This window comes from Hippopotamus amphibius, chromosome 17, assembly GCF_030028045.1.
Source record: "Hippopotamus amphibius kiboko isolate mHipAmp2 chromosome 17, mHipAmp2.hap2, whole genome shotgun sequence".
NCBI classification, from domain to species: Eukaryota; Metazoa; Chordata; class Mammalia; order Artiodactyla; family Hippopotamidae; genus Hippopotamus; species Hippopotamus amphibius.
In genome coordinates, this window is record NC_080202.1 from 23,855,240 (window position 1) to 23,868,555 (window position 13,316).

The window sequence follows — 13,316 nt, forward strand, 5'->3', positions numbered from 1 at the left end:
GTCTCTTTTCAACTTTTATTACCCTCATCATATGCAGGGTGTGTAGATGAAAGCTTTTTATCAGCGAACTATATTGAGAAGATAAACACTAATAATTCATGTGATCCAAAATGGGCAAAGGCAAAAGACAAGCTTCCTCTCAATAAGAAAAGTTTCAGACCTAGGAAAAGGACAATACTAATTTATAAAAATTGTATTTACTTAGAAGCATTTAGATCGTCAACAAAATCGTTGCAACTTTTTTTCTTTTGGGGCAATTATATAGTGGTATTCAGTTAACAGAGCAAGTATTTCGTATAAGCTGCATCAGAAAATTGAAGATGAAAAAACTACTATGCTCACATATAACTCATTTGTATTATGCACCAACAAGAACCTACTTTAAATTTCCATGCCAATTTACACCCCCCATACTGTATCAAGCAAGGTTAGCAGCCATTGAAAATACTACCAGGACAGGGCTAAAGACACTTTCGGCAGTGTAACTTTACAAAAAAAGACATTGTACGATTTAAAAACAAATCTCACACAGCCTTACATTTCAATTTTTTCTTAAAAAGGAGTGAGTTGTGTACAGGGGGTTTGAATGCTTTACAGACAAGGAAAAAAATCTTTGATAGAACCAACTTATTCATCAACTTCATCTTTCTCCTCCCCCTTTTCTTTTTTTAAAAATTAATTAATTAATTAATTTATTGGGTCTTCATTGCTGCTCACAGGCTGTCTCTAGTTGTGGTGAGCAGGAGCTACTCTTTGTTTCGGTGTGAGGGCTTTTCATTGCAGTGGCTTCTCTTGTTGCGGAGCATGGGCTCTAGGTGCACGGGCATCAGTAGTTGTGCGCACAGGCTTTGTTGCTCTGTGGCATGCGGGATCTTCCCGGACCAGGGCTCAAACCTGTGTCCCCTGCACTGGCAGGCAGATTCTTAACCACTGCGCCACCAGGGAAGCCCCTCCTCCTCCCCTTTTTCATTTTCCTCATTCTCCTTCTTTTTCTTGCTTTTTTTTTTTTATCCTTGATGACTTTCTTTTTTGCTACGCCAGCTTTCCTTTAGCTCAGTAGACAGCAATATCCTTTCTATATTTTCCCTTCAGCCTTCTTTTATATGGCTGCTTGCTTGTCATCTGCTGCAGTGTTATTCCACATCTCTTCCAGGTTCTTTGAAACATCACCAATGGATAGGCCCATATGTTCTCCTTTGATTTTTTGAGTGAAACTCAGAACAAAATAAGAAAAAGGCCAAAGGAAGCCTCTCAGGTTCATTGGGATCCTTGAACTTCTTCTTTGTTTCCCCTTTAGAAGAGATACAAGTTTTCATGTCTCTTTCATAACAGGCCTTGTCCACCATTGCCATGTGTTCAAATTTTCCTTTCTCCTCATAGACATGGTCTATGAAAAACCCCAAGAAGGGACTTCCATGGTGGCACAGTTGTTAAGAATCCACCTGCCAATGCAGGGGACACAGGTTTGATCCCTGGTGCAGGAAGATCCCACATGCTGTGGAGCAGCTAAGTCTGTGGGCCACAACTACTGAGTCTGCACTCTGCAACTACTCAAGCCCTGCACCTAGAACCCATGCTCCGTAACAAGAGAAGCCACCGCAATGAGAAGCCCATGCACCACAACTAAGCGTAGCCCCTGCTCGCCACAACTAGAGAGAAATGCTTGCAAGCAGCAATGAAGACCCAATGCAGTGAAAGGGAGGGAGGGAGGGAAAGAGAGAGAAAGGAAGGAAGGAAGGAAGGAAGGAAGGAAGGAAGGAAGGAAGGAAGGGAGGAAGGAAAGAAAGAAGAGAAAGGAAGGAAGGAAGAGAGAGACTGATTTCAATTGAACATATCTGTTTAAAAAAACAACAAAACTCTAAGAAGCTGACTGAAGCACCTGGGTGCTTCTTCTTGTGCTCCTCCCAGCAAGTTTGCACAAAGAATGCGTATGATGACACTATGCCTCTCAGTCTCTTAGGCTCTCCTTGCTTGTGTTTAATTGTTTTTCCTCAGAGAGGCCCAGAGTCGCCTAGTACCTCTTTGGCTTTCACTTGCCCTGGCGCTTGGCGCGGTCTCTGTGGAGCTCACTGTGCTGCAATGGCTGTCTAGATGATGTTATTAACAGCGTTTACAAGGCCCTTCCCAAACTTTACCTTTCTACAAAGCTTCATTTTCCATCACTGTAGACCCGCTACTCCTCAAACATGGCCTTTGTGCCTTTGTACTTGTGCTTCCCCCCTCCTGGGAATCTCTTTTCACATCCTCTATCTCTCAGGATCCCATATATATTCATCTTTCAAAGATGGACTCAGATGTCATCTCCTCATGGAACCTCGTGGAACAAGGAAGGATGAGTTGGTTATTCCCTCTTTCCTAGTCTCATTGCACTCAATATGGAAATAGATTATAGCCCTGAGCCTATTTTATTACTGCATTTGTTTACGAGTCTGTCTCTCCCACTAGACTGGGAGGTTAAGGCACACACCTAGAACAAGTAACCAACCTGATGGAAAAGAATTTGGAGGGAGATGTGATAAACCAGATTGTGTTTTTCATAGTCTAGGCAGTTGCTAAAGACTGCACCACCACCCTGCTCAAGGCTGGTAACTACCTATTTATTTCCTTTGCTCTTTGGGAAAATAGGGCTTGGAGAGGTTGAAGTTAAAGAAGAGGATAGTCTTCTTGTTCCTGGGTTCTTGTAGACAAAAAAGTGAGGTGACTCGGAATGCATGGATTTGGCCTTTGAAGACTTTTAAAAACGAGAGATTTTATCAGGAGCAAGCTAGAAGTCCCGTTAGAAGTGGACAAATGGCTGAGCTGACACCTGAAGAGGCTGCCTCTTGAGGAGGCCTGCAAGGAGCAGAGGAACCAGCCAGAGGTCTCCAGTGTCTCCAACCATGTACCCATGGAGCTCAAGGATGCTTGGGGGAGGGGAGACGGATGAGGGAGCCCTCGCTAATTAAGCCTCTACCCTTGAGCGAATGTGAGGCTAATAAGGCGGCCCCATTCCAGGGCACCTCCACACCAAGCCAGCCGGTCTGCCTGTTTATTGCCCGTATGGAGATCATTAATGCCTCCTGACACTGGGGTCACTCCTGGGGTCAATCCCTGAGCCCGGTCTGCAAAACAAGGGGAAATGAACTTCCCAGCACATGTGGCTCAGGCTTGGCGGGGAGGAGGACTCCCATCACCCCACACCTCAGCTCTGGGATAGATCAGCACCCCAGGCTTTTGGACCCCTCAATACAATCCCTTCTGCCCAAGCTGGACTCTTGAGAGAGTGGTCCTGGGGAAGGGGGAAGGGGAAGCTCCGGTCTGGGCTGGGACAACCCCCACCGAGCCTGTCCCAAACGACAGACAGACACTAATCCCCTGGCGACGGGCAGGGGTGGTGTCTGGGCGCTGCAGCTGCAGCTCGACAGGGGCCAGGCTCAGGCCGCAGGTGGCGGGAAGGCGCAGGCCCGCGGCCACGTGGGCGCGAGCTGCACACTCGACCCCACCCTCCCCGCTCCCCCTCGGTGATTGGGCCCCGACCCCTCCGGAATCCAAGATGGCGGACGGGGGCGGGGTTCCTGGCCAAGTGACGCTGCGATTGGTGAAGCGCAGGTCTTTGGAGCTGAAAGACGGCCTTAGTAGCCAGTCAGGGAGCTCCTGGCGGTGTTGGTGGGCGCTCAGCCGTTTTACCTCACACTTAAAACAACCAAGGCCTCACCGATCTGTCTCTCGCATCCTGGGAAGGGCCAAGGTGGGAACAAGGAACCGCCAGATGGTTCTCCAGGCAGGCCCCTACCCGTCTGGGGCCTCTTCCTCGGTAATGACTAGAACTGGGAACCAGCCCCTACTAGCCTGGGAAGAAGTCAAGAAAGCCCCCAACTAGCTTGGAGGAAATCAATAGGATTATGAGGTTAATGCCAGAGCAGGCTGAGTGACAGTTACCAAATAAATGATCCCTGGAGGACATGGCTGAGGTTAAATGAGGCCCAATAAATAAAGGAACGTGTTCAAAGGAGGAACTTCAGAAAATGCTAGGATGTGGGGGTCGGGCCTCTGGACTCCTTCCTGCCCTCCCCTTCCAGGGCCTGTCGAATTCTCGAGGAGCCACAGTCTAGGGCACTACCCCCCAGGAACGCACAGGCTGGGGTCTGTGCCCTGTTCAGTGCCAGGGCTGGCATGACTCCTGAGCTCAGGGCTCCTTGGACAGCTCCATTCGCCCAGCTTTGGGTGAGGGAATGGAAACTCTTAGTATGGCGGTCTGACCCGTGAACAGCCCCAGCGTGCCTCTGATTGCTTAGAAGCAGAGAATGGACCAGTTGCAGCAGGAGGGGTGGAAGCTAGGAAGCACTTTTATCTATGTGATATCACTTCATCCTTTCTACTACCCTGTGAGGTGGCTGTTATTATTAAATTCATTTTACAGATGAGGAAACAGAGGCTTAAAGCAGATCATGCTCTAGGTCCCTCTATAAACAGCCTTCTGAAGACCTGAATTCAGGTTTTTAAACTTTAAAAGGACTTTCTGATAGCCTACATAGTCTATCATTCTTTAATTCTAATTTGTTTCAGCCCCTTGTCCAGAAAAATCCTTGAGGGCCCCAATTAAAAGCCAGTTTTGGCTAATCCACGCTTTGGAAGAATGGAAGGGAGAAAGAGAAGGAAAGAAGGGGCAGGGGGATTGAAAAATTAAATAATTTCTCTGACTTAGGATTTTTTTTCAACCTAACACAATCCTAGCAGATATACCTTCCTCAGAGAGATTGTAAAATAAATGTGTATTTTGGAGAAGTCTTACTGGAGGAGATGGAAGGAAGTGGCAGTTCAGGAACATATAGCATAATGGGGAAGAAAGTATGATCTTCTGCAGCAAATCCACTTACTGCTAAGGAGGCTTAGACCAGCCTACCTCACCCAGGTCCAGGATCAGGCCAGCCCAGTCCTTCTAACTGGAAGTTTCCTAATTCTCTTTGTGGGAGAAGGCCTGGGAGGCCAGGGTGAGAGGTCAGGTGTGCAGGCCTGCACCTGTGGTAAGAGGGGAAGCACCTGCAGCAGCAGCTGCCACCCACTACCCATTCTCCTTGTTCAATCCTCCAATTTTCAGAGTGAGCTCAAGCTCCTTCCCCCACTCCAGTTGTCCTGAATCTGATAATCTCAATGGGATGTGGGCTGGGGAATCTGGAACCAAGATTTGGGGCTACTGGGTAACAATAAAGCCACAGCGGACAGGTAAATTCCCTGCTGCCTCACCTATCCTTTCTCTTTGGGGGGCTTACTAAGGATCCCAGGCCTTAGATCATAGCATACACAGAATAACATGGCTGGGAAAGGAGTGTGGAGGGATTTTGTTTCCTGCATTTGAATGAGAAGGTATGTGCACAAGCACAAGAACACATGCAGACCCTGAGATATCTATCTTTCACTATGACATACCCAAGGACTCATTCAGCACTGAGCTGGGAACTTCACATATGCCTCAGGAGTAAGACTGTAAGTAACAGGGACTCAAGTTAACAATGATGTGAAGAAATAGGGTTTATTTTTTCTCACATTACAAGAGCAGGTTTCCCTGCTCAGTGATGCCATCAGGAACCCAGGCTGTTTCTTTTTGCTCTGATATTCTTAGCATATTGGCCTTCATCTTTCTTGGCTCAAGGTCTCTAGAGAGTGAAAACTTCAAGGATCTCATCCACAGGGGAAAAGAAGACTATGTCTTCCCCTTTATCAGGAAAGCAAAAAATTCTCCACATCCCTTCTCCCCTCCAGTCTTTTGCTTTGGCCTCATTGGCCAACATGGGGTCACATGACCATTCCTAGCTACAAAGGAGACTAGGACAGCATAGAACAGGATTTCAGCCATTAGCCGAGCAGTGGTTCTCAATCTTGGCTCTGTTCTCGGAGGTTCTAACTCAGTTGGCCTGGGCTGGGGTTTGACATTGGTATTTATTAAATGCTCCAAAAACCTAGGATTTACCAAAAAAAAATGTAATTGCTTTTCACTACAGTTTGGCGCCAACTCAAGTAATCATCTTCAACCAAACCCACCCTAGGTTCTGGACAAGCCACCTTACTGGAATTCAATAGCTTATCCTGTAGCCCTTGCTCCCTTTGGGACTGATTCTATAGGTGATTCATTAGTACATTTGTAGGGCATGTGTTAGTGAATTTGCAGTTAGTAACTGGTTAGCTAATCAGTTGGCTAACTAATAGAATGGTTAGTTGGCCTTTCCTCTTATGTGTCTAGCACATAGTAAATATTTGATAAATATTTCGTTGGATGAATGAATCCACAAAATGGAGACAAAACAGAGTTAATACAGCATCAAATGAGTTAGTAGCTATGAAGCCACTTTGTGAATGACAGAACACTGTAAAGATAGAAAAATAAACATTTACATGAGAAGCTACCTTAAAATTTAGGGCCTGGGTAAAGTTCCCCACCCCAGCCCCCATCCTTTACCAAGGAAATAGTGTTTCCACATTTCTGAAATCGAGGGCTACCATTTTACCCTGTTGCTAGTAAGTCAGATTTTTCTCTCATTTATAGCGACTTTGTCAGCACTTAGTGATAGCATATATTCTTTCTCCTTTTTCCTTGACCCTACTTTGTCTTTCTACTTGTATTTTTATGAGCTTATTTTGGTTATAAACCATCTCAAGACTTTTTGGGAAAGAGGTGGGGTAAATTAATTTTAAAAATACTTGGGAACTAACCTTTATTATCTACCTACCACATGCCAGGCACTTACATGTATTGACTTAGCCAAATCTCACAAATAGCTGATAGGTTGGTGTGATTATCCCCAATTTATGTAGGTGTCAAGGGACTTGCTCAAGGTCATACAGCTGCTAAATGGTGAGCCAGAACTCAAAGCCAGGCTTCAAAACCAAGTCTAGTCTGACAGCAAACCCGAGGTCTTTCCCCTAAGCAACCCAAGTTGGTGTGATAGATGCTTGGTTATGGACAACTATTTACTTAGCTAGTTGAGGAGAGTTTTTGTATTTTGAATTCCTTGTATCAGTCTTGGAGGGAAAAATTGGTCTTTTTCTTTTCTCCACAGGCCATTTATCAGCAAATACTATACTTCATCAATTGTTAGCTATTCTATTATTTTAAGGAAAAAAAAACCCTGCTAGTTAAGCTGTGTCACACCATTGATGTTAAGATGCATCCTAATTTCAGAGATGTCAAAATGTGAAAAATGTGTCTTAGAATCAACAAAATAATGTATTCCATTCTAGTAATGGAGAATTTGTGTACATAACCTCCCCTCTTTTCTTGCACAGTTGCTGGCTGGTTTGCCCCTTCTTTTTCATCACCAAAACCTTGCCTGTCTCTTCAATATCTCATTTCTCCACATCACCATGAACTAGTCAGTTTTGATTTGGATCATCTCCCATGAGTCTCCAGAAAGCCTTGCACTCATAGGAAGTTTCCACTCTAGTTTCTTTAAAGAGCTACCTTAGATGGTCTCATTATGAACTTCCTCCAGTGACTGTCAGCAAACTCCTTCCAGAGTCTGGCCTAACTCTAGTCTTCCCATGGTTACCTGGTGATTCACTGCCCTCCCTGTTCACCGTTCCACACAGTAGTTGGCTGGTCCGTACACTATTTACTTGCAAGGGATTTCCCTCCAGGCTGTTGGAGAGGGCATGGGAGGGGGCCTGGGCGCAGAAGCTGGGGCATGTCATCCAGTTCTCCCTAACACAGGAAACATGACTCCCTAGGCGTCTCCAGAAACACCAGGGCCTTCCCTTTCTCCACTCCAGGAGGAGGCAGGACTGGGGGAGGATTAAGCTTCTCCACCCCTCTTAGACCTTACTTCCCCTTCCTGGTTTGGGACTCCATGAGACAAGTCATGAAGGGAATATGGGGCAGTGGGATCTGGTACTGCTGGGGGAGATGGGGATTCTTGAGCAGTGGGCCCATTGTGGAGCTGGGCTACAGGCTCCTGACAGCAGCAGCTGGCTTTTCTGAACTGGTGTTCTGCTTTCCTCTTTGTGTGCAGGGGGTGTTGGGGAGGGGGGTGCAGGGGGTGGGGAAAGCACTGATGCAGGCTTTCCATTTCCTAGCATTATAAAAGGGACAGAGCCATCCAGGGAAGGATTTTCCTTGTCCTGCTCCTGTCAATCTGATTTTGAGGTCAGAATCTGGAAAGGAACGAAGGCTGATTGGAGAGGCTGGGACACCAGTGGAAGGAGGGATGCAGCCCATGCTGAGAACTGAGGGGCTGATCTGGGAATCCTGTTGACTCCGGGGCCTTTGCAGATAGGTGGGCAGGCAGGCCTATCCTGGCCCCAGTGTTCTGGGCATGTTACAGGCTGTGAGGCTTGGGCATGGGCTGAGGTCCACTTAGGTCTGTCTGCCCATGCAACTGCAGGAGCCTGTGGGGAGGTACAGACAGACAGAGAGAAAAAGAGAGAAGTGAGACAGAGGGAATCAGAGGCCGGGCAGGGAGGACTAGGCGGCTGAGGGGCACTCACTTTCTGAGGCACAGAGGCTGGCTGGCTCGGTGCGAAGCCGCCTGGGCTTCCTAGACTGGAGCAGGCATTGGGCTTCCTCTTCAGCCCTCCGGGATCTCGGGGAGCTGCTGGCAGAGTCCTGGCCCTCGGCCGCAGTTTCCCCAAGAGGCTCTGCCAAGCCCTGGCACCTCGGAGCCTGGGCCTGGGCTCGGATTCAGGCCGGCGCCGCACCTCCCTGCCGCCGCCGCTGCCGCCGCCGCCGCTCCAGGACGGGCCGCCGGCCTCCTCCCCGCCCGAGCGCAGGGCCTGCCCTCACCAGTGACCCCCGCGGCCGCCTGCAGCGCCCGCCGCCCGCTGGGCCCGGACGAGCGCGGGCCGGTGAGCAGTGCGGTCGGTCCCAGACGAGGCCCGGCACGGCCGTCGCGACAGGGCCCGGAGCCCGACAGCAGGAGCGAGCGCGGGCCGGCGCGCGGAGGTGTGAGAATGTGTGGCGGGCATGGCCGGGAGCCGCGGTGCTGGGCGGTGGGGCGCTTGTGCGCGGCGGCCGCCGAGCGGGCTCACGAATAACTGCGGGCAAGGCCGGCAGCGGGCTCGGACGGCGGTGTGTGCGGGGAGGCGGGTCCCGCGGCCTGCGGCTCGGCGGAGGGCTGCCGTCTGCAAGTGGGCCCCGGCCCCGCCGGCCCGGCGTGCGGCGCCCCAGGGTGCGGGCCGCGCCGCCGCTCCGGGCCTGCCGTCCCGGTGGTCCAGCCTCGGGTGGGAGCCGCGCGGCGCGGCCCGGCCGTTCGCCCTCTCTTCCCGCCCCTCTAATCTAAACCATGCAGACTCCCACCCCAGGCCAGCCGGCGGGGCCCGAGGGCCGCGGAGAGGGCACCGGGCCGCGCGCTGGGGGAGCGGGCAGCCGGCTTGGAGCTCGGGGGTCCCCGGACCGCGGAGCCAGGGGACCCTCGAGCCCCCTCCCCGGGGGGCGGCGGGCGCGGACTGATTGACAGCGGCGACGTCAGCGCGGGGAGGGGGGGGCGGCCCCGGAGGGAGGGAGGGAGGAGGCGGGAGCTGAGGCCCCAAAGTGCAGCCTCGGAGATCAAGGGCCCGCTCCAGAACCGGGATGTGTCCGGCCCCGAGGGCGCGGCGGGCAGCGGGACCCTGACCCAGCGGCCCCGAGTCGGAGTCCCGGCTGACCCGGGCTCCTCGGACCCGAGCCTGCAGCGGACCTCGGGCCGCAGGCGCCAACGCATGCGGCAGCGCAGTTAGGGTGAGTGAGGGTCCCGGCGTGGGTAGGGGTGAGCCGGGAGTGCGGGTTAGGGGCCACCCCGAAACCAGGGTTAGGCTGCAAGGTCGCGGAGGATGAGCTGGAAAGGGGGAAAGTAACAGGATCGGGGTAAGAACCTCGGAGACGGCGAAGGCGGCAAAAGGGCGGCGCGAAGTGTTTTTGATCGGGCTGCCGCCTCGGCCAGACTCCCAGCGGTCTGGGCTTAGAGCTCTTCGCTTCTCCAAGTAACCGGACGAATTGGGTCTAAGGACCCAAGAGCATAGAATCAACAGCGCCAGCTCCAAAGGAACAAGGATAGGATGAGGCGAGCGGAGCGGTGGCCTTGAAATTGGTGTTTGCAGAATAAGAAAGGCCAAGGAAGAGGGCCCGGGTACTTGGCGAATATCGATGTTGAAATGTGTGTGATCAGAATACTGGACTTCAGAGCCTTTGATGCAACAGGGTCGTCAAAATTAAAGCAAGGAGCATCATGTATAAATAATGATCCATGATCAAGAATTATCAAAATAGGAGCAATTCCCCGAAAAGCAGGGCTAAGCGGCATAACTAATACAGTACTCAGACTTTAAAACAACAATAAAATAATAGTCACTCTCAAAACCAAGTGAAAATTGTACTCACAAATTTCAGAGAATTACAGACAAAGTGATGGAACAATGTGAAGAACAATTGTATTAAAATCAATAGAATAAGAAATAGTAATAGTGTAAAAATGATAAAACTAGGAAAAAGGTGAACGATGAAAATACTAATACGGGAAATATTAATATGATAGTATTGACAGAATACTATCATATAATTTATTATTGATACTATAGTGAATTATTAAAATAAATGTTAACCAAAATCTTAAGAGCAATAGTAATATAAATAAAGACAGCAACAAGAATTGCTGGAGTAGTATGACAATTTATGACCAAGGTTTTAATAGTCCCAACAACATTATAAATAATGGTAGAGTAATAAGAAGTATTGTACCAATGTGATGAAAAATAATCAGTATTTAGAGCTATAGCGATATTACAAATTATGACAAAGTAACAAGAAGTAATGATGTGATGAAAAATAACTAGCGAATTAAGAGCCATAACATTACAAATAATGACAAAGTAACAAGATACTGTAACAATGTGATGAAGAATACCTGGAGTATTATGAACAATCCTAACAAAACAAATAATGGTAAAATAACAAGTATTTTGAGGATGTGAAGAAAATGAATGTGACTATTGACAACAATAATATTACAAGTTATGGTAAATAAATTATTGAAACTGACAAAGTACAGAGACTGAGGAGCTAGCTCGGAAACATTTTAGGGATACAGAGTAAAAATAAAAAATAATGATAGATTAACATGACCTATTGGAAGACTATATTTAATAATTGCCTAGGTGGTAGCAATAGTATTACTAAGGTGCCAGGAGGCCCTAGAATGATGGAGCAGTGACAGGAAAGCAATAACAACATATTTAATATTGATGAACTAACAAATCAAACCAGTACTTTAACCATACAGTATCAAAAATAAAAAGTACTAATAATTTGTGTGATAGGATAGTCAATGTTATTGAACTTACCAGAATACTACTCTGATACTAGAGATAATTAAAATATTTAAAATAGTATAAAATATTAACAATTCCCCCAGTGCAAGAAAAGTATCATAAGTAATCTAGAAATCAAAGGAAAAATGCTATTCTTCTTAGAAAACGAGGCAACTGAAAGTTGCGGACCCCAGCGCACAGGGCGCGGAGCTGGCGGGCCGCGCCCGCAGAGGGCTCCAGGAGAAGGGCGAGCGCGGGCCGCGGACCCCGGCTGGTTCGGGATCCGCTCTACCGCGTCCCAGCGCGCCGGGGCTCGGGGTCCGAGTGGACCAGACCGTGGGGATGGCTACGCCAGGCGGGAAGAAAAGGAAACGAGCGGGGAGCTCCAGCGAAGATGAATCGTTGCGATGTCGGGATGTAGCTGCGTGGCCGAGAGAAAAGGAAGAGGCGAACCTCGAACTGGGGAATGAGGGCACAGCGCAGCCCTGGTCCCGCGTGGGAGCGGCGGGACTGGTGTCAGTGGACGCGGGCCGCGGATGTGCTCCGCACCGGGCAGGACTGAGAGCGCGCGGCGAAGGCGCGGGGAGCCGCTGCACCGCTCTGGGTGTGACAAGTGCTCCGCAGAGGACTTAGTGGCCAAGACTGCCTCGCGCCAGGCGGCGCCTCCTGGCCCCGCGGGCCGCTGCCTCTGGACCAGCGGATCGCGGGTGCCCAACCCGGCTAACCCCAGATATAGTCGGAACCAGCGCCTTGGGCCAGAGCGCACAACTACCCTCTTTGCGCAGTGTCCCCTTGCCTGGGGTCTCCTGGGTTTCCAGGCTCGGTCCCTGGAACCCGCATGTGGCCCAAGGCCGGTGCTGGCGTTGGCCATGCCCGGCGAACCTTGCTTCTCAGTGCCTGTGGCTAGAGGACCGGCCGGGCTGTCAGCCTTATCTTTATGGGATTTTCCCAGCCCCAACTGGCCCCGGCCCCTTTTTATCTCCTCGGTTGCACTTGGCTTGTTTACTTTGTGAGGCCCTGGGAGCTGATGTCTAGGCCTGGGATGAGGAGACTGGGCCTTGGAATGCCCAGGGAGATCCAGGGGATGACAGAAAGAACGTAGGGGGAGAAAGAGGGACCATTCAGCCACAAGAGAGGCAGCCATACATTTAGAAAGCCTCCCCAGAACTTGCCCATATCCAAATGAAGGGGTCAGAGCTAGGAGGTGGAAAGGAGAAACAGAGATAATGCAGGGTCATGCCCACGATGAGGCAGGACAGGCAGGTCCTTGCAGGCTGGGCTCTCATTCTGATATCTCAGAACCAGCTTCCAGAAGGAAGCAGGCACATGAGCACGGGCAAACAGTCCTAGTCACTTGGGGAAGTGTAGCTGTGCCCTGGGGCACGACTAGGCTGTGCCCGTGAACTGGACTCGGCCGGCCTGGTCCTTAGCTGGGAAGGATCTGAGTCCTCTGCCTCAAAGCAGAGCCGGTTGGAGCTAAAAAATAAAATGTGAGTGAGTGAACTAGACAGTGTGCCTGTGAGGGCAAGGCTGGGGTGGCCCCCGGCTGAGTCCCGGGGCCTGAATCAGAGCGGCCCTAGGAAAATGTGGCTACTTGCGTGACTGGCAGGCTGCGAGAAGGTGCTGTGTCTGGGTGTGAAGATGTGTGTACCTGCGTGGGTGCCACACAGGTGTCTATGGGCGTGCGGACGTGCAGGAGGGAAAACCTTTGGTTCAGAATGCCTCTACCTGACTGCTGTCTGAGGGAGTGGGTTTGGGCAGATGAGTGAGCAGGGGCCTGAGAGGCCGCTTAGCCGTAGGCCCTCTCTGCTGTGTGGAGCCAGGAGAGCCCGGGCCCTGCCCTCCTGGCCAGAGCCAGGTGTCCTGGCTGCCCTGGGCCAGAGTGAGCCTGGACCCCAATTATTAGGGAACAGCCGGAAAAGACCCAGGCTTCAGGCTCCACTGGAGCCCAGCAGGAGGAGGGACTGGGGGGTGCAGCTGGGGCCACGCCGAGAGGGCGGTCCTTCCCCCAGACCTACTCATCACACAGCCCCACACCCAGGACAGGCGGACCTTGAACCGCACAC

General features: G+C 50.5%; 1 pseudogene; it reads right to left on the reverse strand.

Annotated features, from left to right (window-relative positions):
* Positions 1 to 627: 627 nt before the first annotated feature.
* Positions 628 to 8,934, reverse strand: LOC130839558 (uncharacterized; annotated as a pseudogene).
* Between the last annotated feature and the right edge of the window lie 4,382 nt (positions 8,935 to 13,316).